This window comes from Cryptomeria japonica, chromosome 4, assembly GCF_030272615.1.
Source record: "Cryptomeria japonica chromosome 4, Sugi_1.0, whole genome shotgun sequence".
NCBI classification, from domain to species: Eukaryota; Viridiplantae; Streptophyta; class Pinopsida; order Cupressales; family Cupressaceae; genus Cryptomeria; species Cryptomeria japonica.
In genome coordinates, this window is record NC_081408.1 from 26,271,411 (window position 1) to 26,285,194 (window position 13,784).

The 13,784-nt window shown below is 40.8% G+C and overlaps 1 protein-coding gene across 2 annotated transcripts in view; it reads right to left on the minus strand.

Annotated features, from left to right (window-relative positions):
- The window catches only part of LOC131079255 (GTPase ERA-like, chloroplastic), a 140,966-nt gene that overhangs the window by 66,505 nt on the left and 60,677 nt on the right, over window positions 1–13,784 (minus strand). The gene's annotated exons all lie outside the window — the stretch shown is intronic.

A 13,784-nucleotide genomic window follows, 5' to 3' on the forward strand; every position in this document is an offset into this window, starting at 1 on the left:
CAATAAGGTCAAATGTTCAGGACTTGGCCAACAAAGCTCAAGCTACCATCAATGTGACCCAAGAGGAAGCCGATGACAAAGGGCAATCTGAACAAGACGAATGCATGGTCCAGACCATAACCTTCCCAGCCAAAAAGGAAGACATGTTAGAGGGAAAGGTGTTACTCAAAAGAGGCGAGACTAAGAAAACTCAACCTACTACCAAAGAAGGCCTCACCACTAGTCAGATCCTTCCAGAAAAGGAGATTGCCGTTAAAAAGGATATGGTCAAGAAAGGAAAATCTCCAAACAAAACTGATTACTCAAAAGAAGAGGGTCTAGTAAAGGACAACAATCCGAAGGTCAATGAGGTGAAACATCAAGAACACAGTGGGGATTCTTCAACCCTTTCCCATGGAAAAGACGAACCAGCCCCGTTCCTACTGTCAGTTAGAATTTTTGGGAAATTATTACACAATTGCCTCTATGACTCAGGAGCTTCCAGTAACGTGATGCCCCTGGCTGTCTGTCAAAGACTAGGTATAACTCCCGCTCCCACCAAAAGAAAGGTCACCCAGTTAGACAAGACAGAAGTTCCAGTCATGGGCGAGTTGAACAACATCCACATGCAATTGGCCGTGGACCCGAGGGTTCAAAATTTCATAGACATATCAGTGGTGGATATTCCTGATTCGTATGGGATGCTCCTGAGTAGAGATTGGTCACGAAAATTGAATGGATATGTGTCGACTGATTTCGCACATATGTGGCTACCATGGAGAGGAGTCCCAAATCAAATCAAGATCGATAGCACTCCAAGGTTGAGACTTATGATAACCGAGTATGGGGAAGACAATGAGGTCCTATTCTTAGAATCAGACTTAGGGACGTACAAGCCTAAAGTAGGTGAGGTCCTGATGATACAGAACATCCAAGATAAAGATGGTCAGCAAGAAATGATAGAATCTACAGAAATTGTCGTCGAAAGTGATCAAGGATCCGACCAAGAAGATGATGGAATGTTCGAAAATTTCAGAAGATTCGTACATAGAAACATACAGCAAAGTGTGCAACTTGGTAACTTGGCGTCCGTTCGGGATCTGCTCCTTCCCAACTGGTGTAGGATACATAATGCCGTCCATTCAGAACTATCTTGTGCTTTATGTCAGACCGCATTAGAACAAGTATAAAAAGAGCCCCGCAAACGTTGATTTTAGAAGAGGTTCAAGATTCAGAAGTGGAAAGCTCCTCAGGAGATGATACTTTATCCAACACATCAACCGAAAGTCAAGGAGACCTAGAGACGGAAGATCAAGGAAATACAATATGGACATTAAGGTTTGATGGGTCTAAATCTAAACAAGGATCTGGAGCAGGTTATGAATTAATTAGCCCGACAGGAGAAACTTACCTTGCCGCTCACAGATTGCAATTTCCCTGCACCAACAATGTAGCTGAGTATGAATCTTTGATTCATGGGTTATTGTTAGCTATCAAAAAGAAGGCAAAAATACTGCAAGTGTATGGAGACTCAGAAATAGCCATAAGACAAATCAGAAGACAGTATGTCTGCCATGACAAAAGGTTGACCAGATACCGGAACCGAGTCTGGGACCTCATCGAAAGTTTTGAGGCCTTCAACATCCAATCAATATACAGGCATCAGAATCAAGTGGCTAATTCCCTTGCACAAGCCGCCAACTCTTTGATACCATTAGCAATGGAAGGATTGAAGAAGTTCACAGTTGAGTTAACATCAGTCCCTTCGGTCCCGGATAACATCACTAATTTTCAAGTTTTTGAAGATGACAAGCACATACTAGATTTCTTAACCAACACAGATATCTTCATAGCCCAGATCATTGACGAGGAAGAAGTAGGAGAAGCAGAATTTGATGCCGAAGGAGTTTTGAATCTAAAGACAAACACTATTCCAAAGGGGATGGTAGAATTAGAAAGAATTTTTGATCCTGACAAATTGAAAGAGATGAAGAACCACAGCATGGAAGGAAACATGTGTGACACGATCAACGTAGGTGACAACATGCAAACTAAGAATGTGTTTATTGGAAAATCCTGCACCGCAGCTGAAAGAAATGGAATCTTGAAAAACATGAGAGATTTCCCAGACGTCAACGCATGGAGTTATGAAGATCTCAAGACTTATGACACCGCAATTATTACTCACACAATCCCTTTGAAGCCAGGAAGTAAGCCATATAGGCAGAGGCAGAGACCAGTCAATCCTTTATTGGAACCCCTGATATATCAAGAAGTTAAGAAGCTGCTCTCAGCCAAGATCATCTTCCCAGTAAGGCATTCGACGTGGGTCGCCAACCTGGTTCCTGTCAGAAAGAAAAGTGGAGAAATTAGATTGTGTGTTGATTTCAGAAATCTCAACCGAGCCTCAGAAAAGGACAATTATCCGCTACCATCACTAGATGAGGTATTGCAGATTGTCAACGGGTCGCAGATGATGTCTTTTCTGGATGGATATTCAGGATATAACCAAGTTCTGGTCGAGCCAGAAGATCGACTAAAGACCGCTTTCACTACCAAGTGGGGAACATTTGCATACAAGAGAATGCCTTTTGGACTTATCAATGTCGGGGCCACATTCCAGAGAGCCATGGATATCGCTTTCAGGAACTTAATTGGAAAATGCATTATTATATATATGGATGACATCACAGTTTTCTCCAAGCAAAGAGAAGATCATGTGGATGATTTAAGAAGAGTCTTCCAAAGATGCAGAAGATATGGTGTATCTCTCAACCCGAAGAAATGCATATTTGGGGTAACAGAAGGAAAACTTTTAGGACATGTCATTTCAGAGAGAGGAATCTCCATCGATCCTGAAAGAGTAAAGGCTATATCCACCATCAATTTGCCGGCTAGTAAGAAGGAACTCAAATCATTTTTCGGCAAGATCAACTTTGTCAGAAAATTCATTACCGGATTTGCTGAGATAGTCAAACCCTTAAACGAAATGCTGAAGAAAGATGCAAAGATCGAGTGGTCGCCACAGGCAAAAAGGGCGTTCGAGAAGATAAAGACTGCAATTGCAGAAGCGCCAGTTCTGATCAGCCCTGATTACCTCAAGCCCTTCTATCTATATTCCTTCACTTCTGACTACACTTGTGCTGCTATTCTCACCCAGAGAAGTGAAGAAAAGGACGAGAATCCAATTGCATTCATGAGCACCCCGCTTAAAGATGCAGAACTCAGATACCCCAACATTGAGAAACAAGCATAAGCGCTGGTAAAGGCCGTTAAGAAATTCAGACATTACCTCCTAAGGGCCAAAATTTATGCAATAGTGCCAGATGCAGCAGTCAAGACTCTTCTCATGCAGAATGAACTAGGAGAAAGAAGAGGCAAGTGGGTCGCCATTATCCAAGAATTTGATATTGAAATCCAGCCCATGAAACTTGTTCGAGGACAAGCTTTGGCGCAAACATTGGCAATTGACGGACGAGGATTAGTCCAGCAAATTTATGAATTAGAGGATGTCACCACCGATGAATGGTACAAAGATATTGTGACATACCTGCTTAATCACAGATGTCCTGCTCGCATGACACCCACGCAGAAAAGAGCATTAAGAATAAAGTGTCAACATTATATGCTTCAAGGATCTGTTCTATATCGCAGAAATTACGAAGGTATATATCTGAGGTGTGTTGGTAAAGATGAGGCCAAACAGATAATTGAACATTTTCATTCCAAGTTTGGGACCGGACATGGAGCCAACCTCGCTACAGCTCACCAAATCCTAAGGGCAGGATATTACTGGCCTACACTTTTCAAAGATACATTTAATCATATCAGGACTTGCCACACGTGCCAGGTCGCAGCCTTCAGAGAAAAGAACCCGGCTATGCCACTGAATCCAGTGATTGAAGCAAGACCATTTGCCAAATGGGGAATAGATTTTATTGGTGTCATCAACCCCACATCTTCGGCACAACACAAGTATATCATCACAGCACAAGCACTCAAAGTATGCACCACTGAAGCTGTAATCAAATTCCTGGAAGAAAACATTATCACAAGGTTTGGATGTCCTTATGCGTTGGTTTGCGACAATGGCTCGGCATTCACATCATTGAGATTTTCAAATTGGGCTTTCGAGTATGGAATAACCCGCAAATTTTCATCAAATTATTATCCTCAGGGTAATGGGTTAGCTGAGTCAACTAACAAGAACCTACTCAGTGTTATCAAGAAGCTGCTAGAAAGAAGTCCGAGAGAATGGCATACCCAATTGAGATTTGCCTTATGGGCGGACCGAATCAGGACCAAGAACGCATTAGGGATTTCACCTTATTTTCTGGTTTATGGCCAAGACCCAGTCTTCCCCATGCAACTCAGGATCCCGACCCTGAGGTTTATTCAGGAATACATGGAAGATACTGATGCTATTCAAGCCCGATTAACACAGTTAATGAATCTAGAGGAGAAGAGAGATCAAGCATTGGAGAAATTCGCAAAACACCAAGGAGTGGTAAAGAGATGGTTCGATCGGCAAGCTAAAATCAAGGCGTTCCGGATCTCAGATCTTGTCTTGTACTGGGATAAAGCGCACGAGAAAAGGGGAGAACATGACAAGTTTGATAAGCTTTGGAAGGGCCCTTATCAAATTTCAGAGATTTTAGAAGAAAATGCATTTAGGTTGAAGACTTTAACTGGAGAAGACATCCCATTGCCTGTCAATGGGAGGTATCTCAAACATTATTTCCAGTCCTAGGATGCCTAAGGCCTTCCCTTGTACATAGCTAGTTTAGTTTGCTTTCGTTGTTTCTCGTTTGTTTGATTTTCTTTCGTTTTGGTTTGCCTTTCGCTTTGTTTTCGTTCTTAGTTTAGGTGTTTTGTCTTAGGTTAGTTGTTTGTCCTGAGGGGTATCCATTTGAAATTGGGTGATTTTGTCATGTAACACTCTGACTTCTCACTAGGTTGTTGGTTGCATTTGGCCAATCATGAGGTCTTTTGGAATTACAAAGGGTGGTTTCTTTTAATAAAGCTTTGAGTCAGGCCGTATTTGCAATGAAGCAAGATTAGCCTATTGAACTTACGTATTTTTGTCCTCCAGTTATTATATCTTTTCACACTTATAATCTCCGAGTCATTATGGTTTCCAGGCAAAGCTGTGATCGGTGAAAAATCTAAAATCTGACTTCAGCGCCACCGCAATCCTCAAACCCTGGTGAGCTTTACTGCTCACAAGCCAAAAGAATTGACGGAACTGAAAAGCAGTATCAAATGAAAAAAGGGATGTGAAAATGAAAATGAGAAAAAATCAAAGAAGAAAAATGAGCTGACAAAGAAATATCAAATTGGCTAAAAGGGAATATACGAGTAACTCCATCGGGGCTATAGACGCCTGGCTGGCAATGGAGCAATGTTCGTGAGTTTGCGGCGATAACCTCGTCGGGACTATGGACGTCTGACTGGCAGCGAGGCTCTATCCAGGATGCTTTTGGAGTCCAGATAAACTACGTAGCTTATCACAGGGGAACCTGAAGATCATGATTGTCTTGTCGAGGGGGAATTAACGCATTTGCACACACATGGGTAGCTGTGGACTTGATACTTTGTCTCAATATGATGGTCTCTTCTTGTAAGTGTTTCTTAACTCCTGGTTTTGTTAAGGGAGGTTTTCTGAGTTTTCTTCAAGAAAGATTGATTCCCAAATGTTTTCAACATTTCTCAGTGGTGTCGCCAGATGTTGAGACCATTTCACACATCGCCCCATTAAAATGGGGACCCCCTCTTTTTTGCTCGGTTTTGCCTGTTTCTCTCTCTGCTTTTAGGGTTTTGAGTAAGTGAGTGAGTCGTCTGGATTAGGGCTAAGCCTTAGGGTTTCCTTTTCGATATTTTCAAGCCAAAGTCCAGTCAATTTTGAAGGTTTATTGAGCATTCTCGCATAGATTGCAATTTTGAAACAAGACGAGTCTGTCAAGATGTCAGGTGTGTCCGTCTGGGTCCAGTCAGGATTTTTGAAAGCAAGTCCAAATTTTGCCTAAGTGTTAATGATGGAATTATAAGATTTTGTCCAGGTGAATTTTGACCAAATTTTGGAAAGTTTGATAATTGACCCCTGGCCTCGGAGATGACCTAGTAATGCCTTGTGAAGTGACTGAAAGCCTAAATTCTTGATATTTTGGCCTATAGGGGTAAAATCGCTCCTGTCCTTCAGTCAAGGACCAGGGCGAAGTTGGTATTTTATACCTCTTGGTTATTAACTTGTTTCATTTGACTTGTGCAGGGTCGCCAGGAGATGCAGTCGAGCGTAAATTGGAGGTTTTGAAGATTTTGGGACTCAAAATTGGCCAGTTTTTCAAGGTTTAAGGCCAAATCGCTCCTGTCCCTCAGCCAGGGACCAGGGCGAAATGGCTTACTTAGACCATTTTTGGTCTTAGTTGATCAAATTAAGGCATCAAGGACGCAATAAGAGATGAAATCAACCTAATGGAGCATCCAGACTTAGTCATTTGCAATGAAAGTTGAACATTTGGCCTTAAGGACAAAAATCGCTCCTGTCCCTCACTGAAGGACCGGAGCTTGTTTCTCAAAATTGCACTGTCTTTGCAGGACCAAGACAATTTTTGGATTGGAAGAGATCAAGGAGGGCATCTTTTGTCCATTGAATATAATTTGAAGTAATTTGTAAGCAAGGAATGTGCCAAAATGACAAAATCGCTCCTGTCCCTCACTGAAGGACCAGAGCTTGAAATCCAAGACCGCCTTATCCTTGCAAAATTTAAACGATTTCGCGATTTGAGAAGAACAAGGAAAGTATGCTTTATCCATTGAATATAACTTGAATGGGCCACCATGGAGAAAATCTATCCAAATTGGTCAAATCGCTCCTGTCCCTCTGTCAGGGACCAAGGCGAATTTTAAAGATAGCTCCTGTCCCTCTCCAAGGGACCAGAGCGATTTTCTTAAAGGACAAGTTTTTGGCGAAGGTGAAATGAGTTTTAGGTTTGAGGCAAATAAAAGAAGGCATAACCACTCTATTGAAGATAATTTTGAAGGTTGCAAGACGCAAAGTGAAACATATTTTGTCCTAGGCGCTCCTGTCCCTCTCCAAGGGACCAGAGCGATTTCCTCATGAAGCAAATTTCCCACAAAGTTTGAACAAGTTTCATGTTGGAGATGAGTGAAGGGGAGCATAATGAATCCATTGAAGATAGTTTTAAACGTTGGCAAAGAAAGATTGAGCCTATAATTGCCAGATCGCTCCTGTCCTTCAGTCAAGGACCAGGGCGAAATTTAGATTATCAAGTCGTCCCTTCCAAGTTTGGTCGGATCCAAGCCAAGGCACAAGGTGGCGAAGATGTTGGAGATGCTTCGAAGGAAAGCAAGGTTACAGAGACCACGAAAAGTGATGAGAAATGACTAAGGCGCTCCTGTCCCTCTCCAAGGGACTAGAGCGAAATATGCAAGTGTGTCCAATTTTGAGGTGTCACTTCCGTTTCAAACGTTCAAGAAGGAGTAAGAGACACTATTTTACATTTTTGAAAGCAATTGAAAGTTGATATGATCAAGGATTAGCACAAGGAACAAAAGTTCGCTCCTGTCCCTCTCCCAGGGACCAGAGCGATATTGTTAATATTCCAAAATCCTCCCATGATTAGGCGCCAATATTTTCGAAATGCATTAAATGCTAAAAAATCGATAAAACTTGAAATATTTAATTGAATTAGCGTTTAAAAATAGCGCATGAGGCATTTAATGATTAATTTAGCCTTTTTTTTTAAAATCGAAATTATTAAATACAAAGGCATTAAAATTAATTAATTATTAAATTAAATAAAAGGAGAGCGCTTGGAGAGCGCTTGGGTTTTATTTTAATGTTTTTACAAAAGTCGGCCTCCTCTTTTTATTTAAATTTTGTTATTATTTGCCTTATTTCTAAGTCGGCCTATAGGGATTGCAAAGACGTGAGCGCCTATATAATGAAGGTATGTGAGCATGTTTTAATCATCATTCAATCATTGTTCATATGCGATTTGGAGAGGCGAATAAGGAAGTGCGAGATCTCATCAAGAGGAGTGCGAACTTTGTTCATGGTGGAGCGAATTTGCCCTCAAGGTGGTGAAGTTAATAAAGGAGACGCATTTGCTAGAGGAAGCTCACGTTGAAGACTTCAATCTTCATTTTGCCTAGGCGAATTTCCTAATTTTGCATCCTTTTGTTAGAGTTAGCTCTCAAAGTGAGGTATGGCGAAGTTCCCTTGTTCAAATTTTGAATTTTAATCGTCCTAGTCTCAGTCTTGAATTTTGAATTTTGAAATTTTGAATTTCCAATAGCTCAATCGTATTTAGGAAATGATAACTCAAAGACTTATCATGAAGTTTCCTAAATTCTATCTTTAATCTAGTCTATATTTCTATATTGCAAAATCTATTACTCATTATGAAATGTTGTGTAGGTGTCACGATGGCGACCCCAAAGGCAGGAGCATCTACCAGTCGTCTAGCCCTCATGAAGGAAGATCAGAAGAACGAAGAATTGGAGACCAAGATCGTGTCTAAATGGAGCAACATTGGAGATACCAACTTGGGAAACTTCAGTGTGAAGAAGTTTCGAGAGGTCCCTTACATTGGCAAGCCATCACCTGTCGCAAGAAGAATAATTGAAAGTGGCATTATCAAGGCGGCCGGCTTTCCTCCAGCAATCCAGTGCCATGAGTTGATGATCGAGTGTGCTCGCCATTATGATCCACAGTCCAGATCGATCGTGTCCAAGGAAGGAAACACTTTGGCTTATCTTTCAGAGGAGGCTATCAATGAAGTTCTTCACCTACCCGAACATAAAGATATGATCTATAAAAGCTTAGAAGGAGCCAGGTCCATGTACGAAGATGATCTAGACACTTGCTTGAGCATCATCAACAAGAATTGGTTACTCAAGAGTCGTCCTCGCCTGAGCAAGATTCCGAATACTCCACATAGGATCGACTTCCAGGAGGAGTATAGAGATTTGATAACATTACTCAACCGAGTTACAGGGGCTCCTCAAGCCTTCTATTTTGAGAAGTGGATGTTCTACTTCATCCAAGTGATAGTTCAAGGAAAAGGAACAATTCATTGGGCTAGAATGATTAGCCATTGCTTGGACGTGCAGTGAAGAAGACTGAAGGCTACTAAGTCCTTCCACATGAGTTCATACATCATATATGCCTTGATCAGGAGTTTTGAATATGCAGGACTACCTCACAGAGGAGTGATCGGAAGAGGGCACGGGGAAGTCAGAGTTTGTGATTCCTATGTTCATTTGCATCATCCTCCAGGAAGTGACTACAAGTTAGTCAACGATACCTTCACGATGAACATCACTAGGACATTGCAAGGCGGGATTCACAATCGGCTATCTCAAGATGCACAAGAGCTTGTAAAAAAGGTACGCTGCTTGGTTCATCCAATTTCAGAAGTTTACATATATTAGAGTTCATGGATGTCCTTCACCTCCCTATATGTTGCCGAGATATCCGACAGACAGAATTGTGTTACTTGAGGTAACTAGACAGTTGGCAGCTTATGCGAAGGCATTCAGACACAGACATGGAAATGGAGTTCCTGTTCCTATCATACTAGGAAATTCAGTTGAGGTATGTCCTAATGCTCTAGCCATGGATGATGCAGAAAAGGAGTTAGCTTTATATTCATTTTCATTCTTTGCCATGAGAGAGAGTTTCGATCCTTATGGGTATATAGAAGAGACAGTCGGAAGGAAATACAGACATGAACCTCAGATAGAGGATTTTGTGATGAATCTCTCAGATGATCTTGAAGTGAAAAGAAAGATGCATTCCAGATTGCCTTTAGACTTCATCAGGAAATGCAAAATTTATAGAGTGGCTGACCAAGCTCAGGACAGTGGCAGACATCTCCAATCATCTTATGATCGAGAAAGCAAAGCGGTGAGGCTAGATTGGAATGAACCTGAAATTTTGGATCTAGATACCTTGATGGCTCCAGTTTTGTCTTGTACTCGCAGATGGGTTGATGTGCAACATCAAAAGTTGAGAGAGCAGGGCATATCTATGACTTTTACTCTGGAGGAAAGGCCAGGCGAAGGAGGAGCAAGTGTAAGTGAAGGTAATCCTAATCCCAGAAACACAAGTGAGGGCAATCTTCGAAGCGTAAGTGAAGGCAATCCTCATCCTAGAGGATCGAAAAGGAAAGAGACACCTGAAAAAAGAGAATCCTCCAAGAAGAAGCAAGAGGCCAATCGAGATCGTTCATCCGGCACATCTTCTCGACAAGAGAAGAGGACACTTGAAATGGAGGAATCTATGGAATCAATGGTACAGAACGATAAACAGGAAGAAGGATAGGCACCTCAACGTTCGTCAAGTCAAGTCAATGAGTTACATGAAGACAAGAATGATGACGAAGCGACATCTCCTCTCAGAGAAGAAGAAACATTGCCTAAGGAGATACAAGTTAGAGAAACAAGATCTGCCATTCCAGATTGGTTGAAGGAGAGACTAACAAGGGTGATTGTGATTGAGGACGAAGATAATGTGATTGATTTAGAGAGCCTTGTTGGAAATTCTCAGGAAGTGACAGAAAAGAGGAAAGCTACTAAGATGTCCAAGATGATCAGAGATGAGACAGGATCCAGGAAATTGCAGATAGCTACACCAGCAGTGGACAAGTATGAAGGTGAAATCCTTGCAGAAGAATATGATGTAGAGACATTTGAGCTTGGTCCACTCACAGCCGAGCAGACATTGGATGATGCCACTGATTCATTTGAGGCACTTAAGGACAAGCTTAGAGAAGAAATGGAGAAGAATTGAAAGCTTGAGCGAGAGGTCAGTGCTTGGAGAGGCTACTTTAGCCATCTCAATCAACCTTTGAGGCGTCAGGATCCAACAGTATCTCCTGCTCAGGCACTTCCCTTTGAATCAATTGGTGAGGCAGAGAGAGTTAGGAGTTTGGTCCAGCTTATGAGTTCTTGGATTGACAAATCCCATACAGTTGCTATTGAATTTGCAACAAGAATGATGCAGACTATTCATCGGGCTATTCAGGTTCTTGAGATCATCCACAACCTAATGGTAACTGTAGCTGCTTTTGCTCATACTAAGGATGTTATCATTCCTGTCCTGCAAGTAATCAGACAAACATCAAGGAAGGTCCTAGCTCAAGAAAAGATAATGGATGGAGGACCTCATAGTTTACTTCAATGGTCAACTTTACTCCAGATGAAGGAAGTCCTTTTTGAGGACATCAGTAACAAATGCAATCAAGTTGAAGAGATTATCCATCCGATCCAGGACAAAGTGTTTGAAGTATTATGTACTATTCTTGGTAGGAGGATTGCAGTTGAGACAGATGTGGATTTGCAAGAATTAGAAGAGAATCAAGGTCATCTTTTGCAAAGATGAGAATGTTATTACAGATGAGCAACGGGATCAGATGTTTGCTACCATGCTCTTGATTGAGAAAATCAAGGAACTTGAACCTGGATGGGACGCTGCTCTTCTCAAGGCTTTTGATCAGGTCATCCACTTGGAAGAACGAATGAGGAATCTTCCCGAGATTCCAATTGCTGAGATCGAAGGAATCGTGTCTAGATTCATTGCATATGCTAAGAAAGAGCATTGGAAAGGGAATAAGATTCTAGAAGAAAGGTTGTTATAGATGATGTGGCACCTTAATTTTCATTGGTCTATGTCTCCTAGGTTTTTGTGCCAAATTTAATATTTGGCTATGCATTTAATATTGTTCAATAAAAAGGGGGGCTATTTGTAATAAACCCTAATTAGGGTTTAGGTGTCATAATCTTGGCCATTGATCTTCTTCTGATCTGGACCGTTCATTGTAATTGAGGATGCTATTTATACCCTCATTCATTTTCATCTTGAGATAGATAGAGATAGATAGATATAGAATTCAAAGAGAGCAATAAGAAATAGTTAGAGTTTTGAGAAGCAAGTTATTTTGTAGCAAGATTGAGCTTTGAAGAAGGAATTTCAAACAATTGTTGTTCATGATGGCTTTGAGATCAATAAAATATTGAAGTTATGGTGTTTTATTGCAATTCTTGTGGTTATCTTCATGGTTGTTTACTTTCTTGAATCATTCTCAGTCAAAGTAGTATTTAAAGTTTGAAAGACTAAGTGTTGGGCTTGATCTTTGGTGAGATTAGTACTCCAAACCACTAGCTTCTTACTGATTGTAAGGACGCCTTGTGTGGTCGACTGGAAATATTTGGATTGCATAAACCTTCATTCATTATTGAGTCATTGATATGTACCTTCATGGTAGTACTTATGATTCTTGATGATTTGAAAAATCATTATTCACCTTAGAAGATCGCATCAGTTTCAGTAAAGTTGTAATTCCTTGGCGATACTGAAGTTGGTAGAATCTTACCAGGTCCTGCCCGCATTGAGTCATTCTTAGCATTAGATTAGAGTCTACCTCTTGCAAACCCTACTCTTTTGATCTTTTTTGGGAATTCATTAGTATTAGGAAAATCTTGGTCCTACAATTCGGATACGTAAGTCCCCTTGATGACACAGCAATCACAACGACCACTGGTGCTTATCCACACGTAGAGACCCTACATAAAAGAACATTGGAGTCACCCTGATTGATCCTTTTTTTGCGACATCTTCAGCAATCAGAGACTTTATTCAAGAGAGGATAAGGTACCTTTGGGTATTTTACTCTGTGTATGATTGTGTACAAAATACACGTCAACACTACCCCTGGCCCTTGGGGATGAAGGCAATGACAGTAACAAGTATCATGCATTGTAATTGGACCTTTGTAGTTTGATCTATAAGTGACTAGGACCCAAAAAAATTTGACAATGAAGAGTTGGGTTCTTTACAAACCTAGATGCAACAATGTGGTGTTGAGGTTAGGAACAATAGGAGCCTCTGATACAAGACACAATATCATGTTGGACCAATCTAGTTATGAGCAATTTGAGATGTTGAAAAAGGCGATGTTAAGGCTTAGCAATTAGCATCGCCTAACTTTAAGCATAATATGTTATGTGCCAACTCAGGAAAAGCCATTCAAGTTGTACGGTGACACAGCCACCTAGGGTTGCTTTGATTCAAAGAAGCCAATCTGACTGCACTACTATGAGGATTTTCTCAAGTCCTTCCCCTTGCACTCAAATTGTAGATAGCTAAAACATGTCATTCTCAAATAGATCACGCATGCATATATAATTTTGATTACTGTGCTTTAACAGCAAGTAAACATTTGCCACCATTGCTCTCAAAGAAGTCGGATTAAACCAATAAATGGGATAGCTGGTTGAAAAAACTATATAGAATCTAATCAAGAAAGAGAAGACAAACTCACACAAGACTTAGTAAACCTATGGGATATATTGGTGAAAGAAAATATACAGAAAGAAGCTGAATGAAGGCAATTCCCCTCAGAGATCATCTGTGATGACCTAAGAGTAAGCAAGGAAGTAGAATTACTACTCAGTCATATGCCAAGATTCCTTGCAAAACATCTCTTAACACTTTATGACTTGCATACCAAATGGGATCAAAAAGTACAAAGACAACAAATAAAGAAACACTATGAAGATAGAAGCATACAAAAGGAAGAAGAAAGAAATACTAATAGGTGTAGGATTTCCCAAAAAATAATGCCCATACAGCCAAAGAAGAATTGGAAGACACCAAAAACCAGTCATAAAGCAAAACAAGAGGTGAGGCGATCATTGAGGATCGTAAAGCAACAAAGAGAATGAAGAAGAAAGCTAAGAGAAGATGCCAAAAAAGGCATATCCATACAAATCCCAAGTCG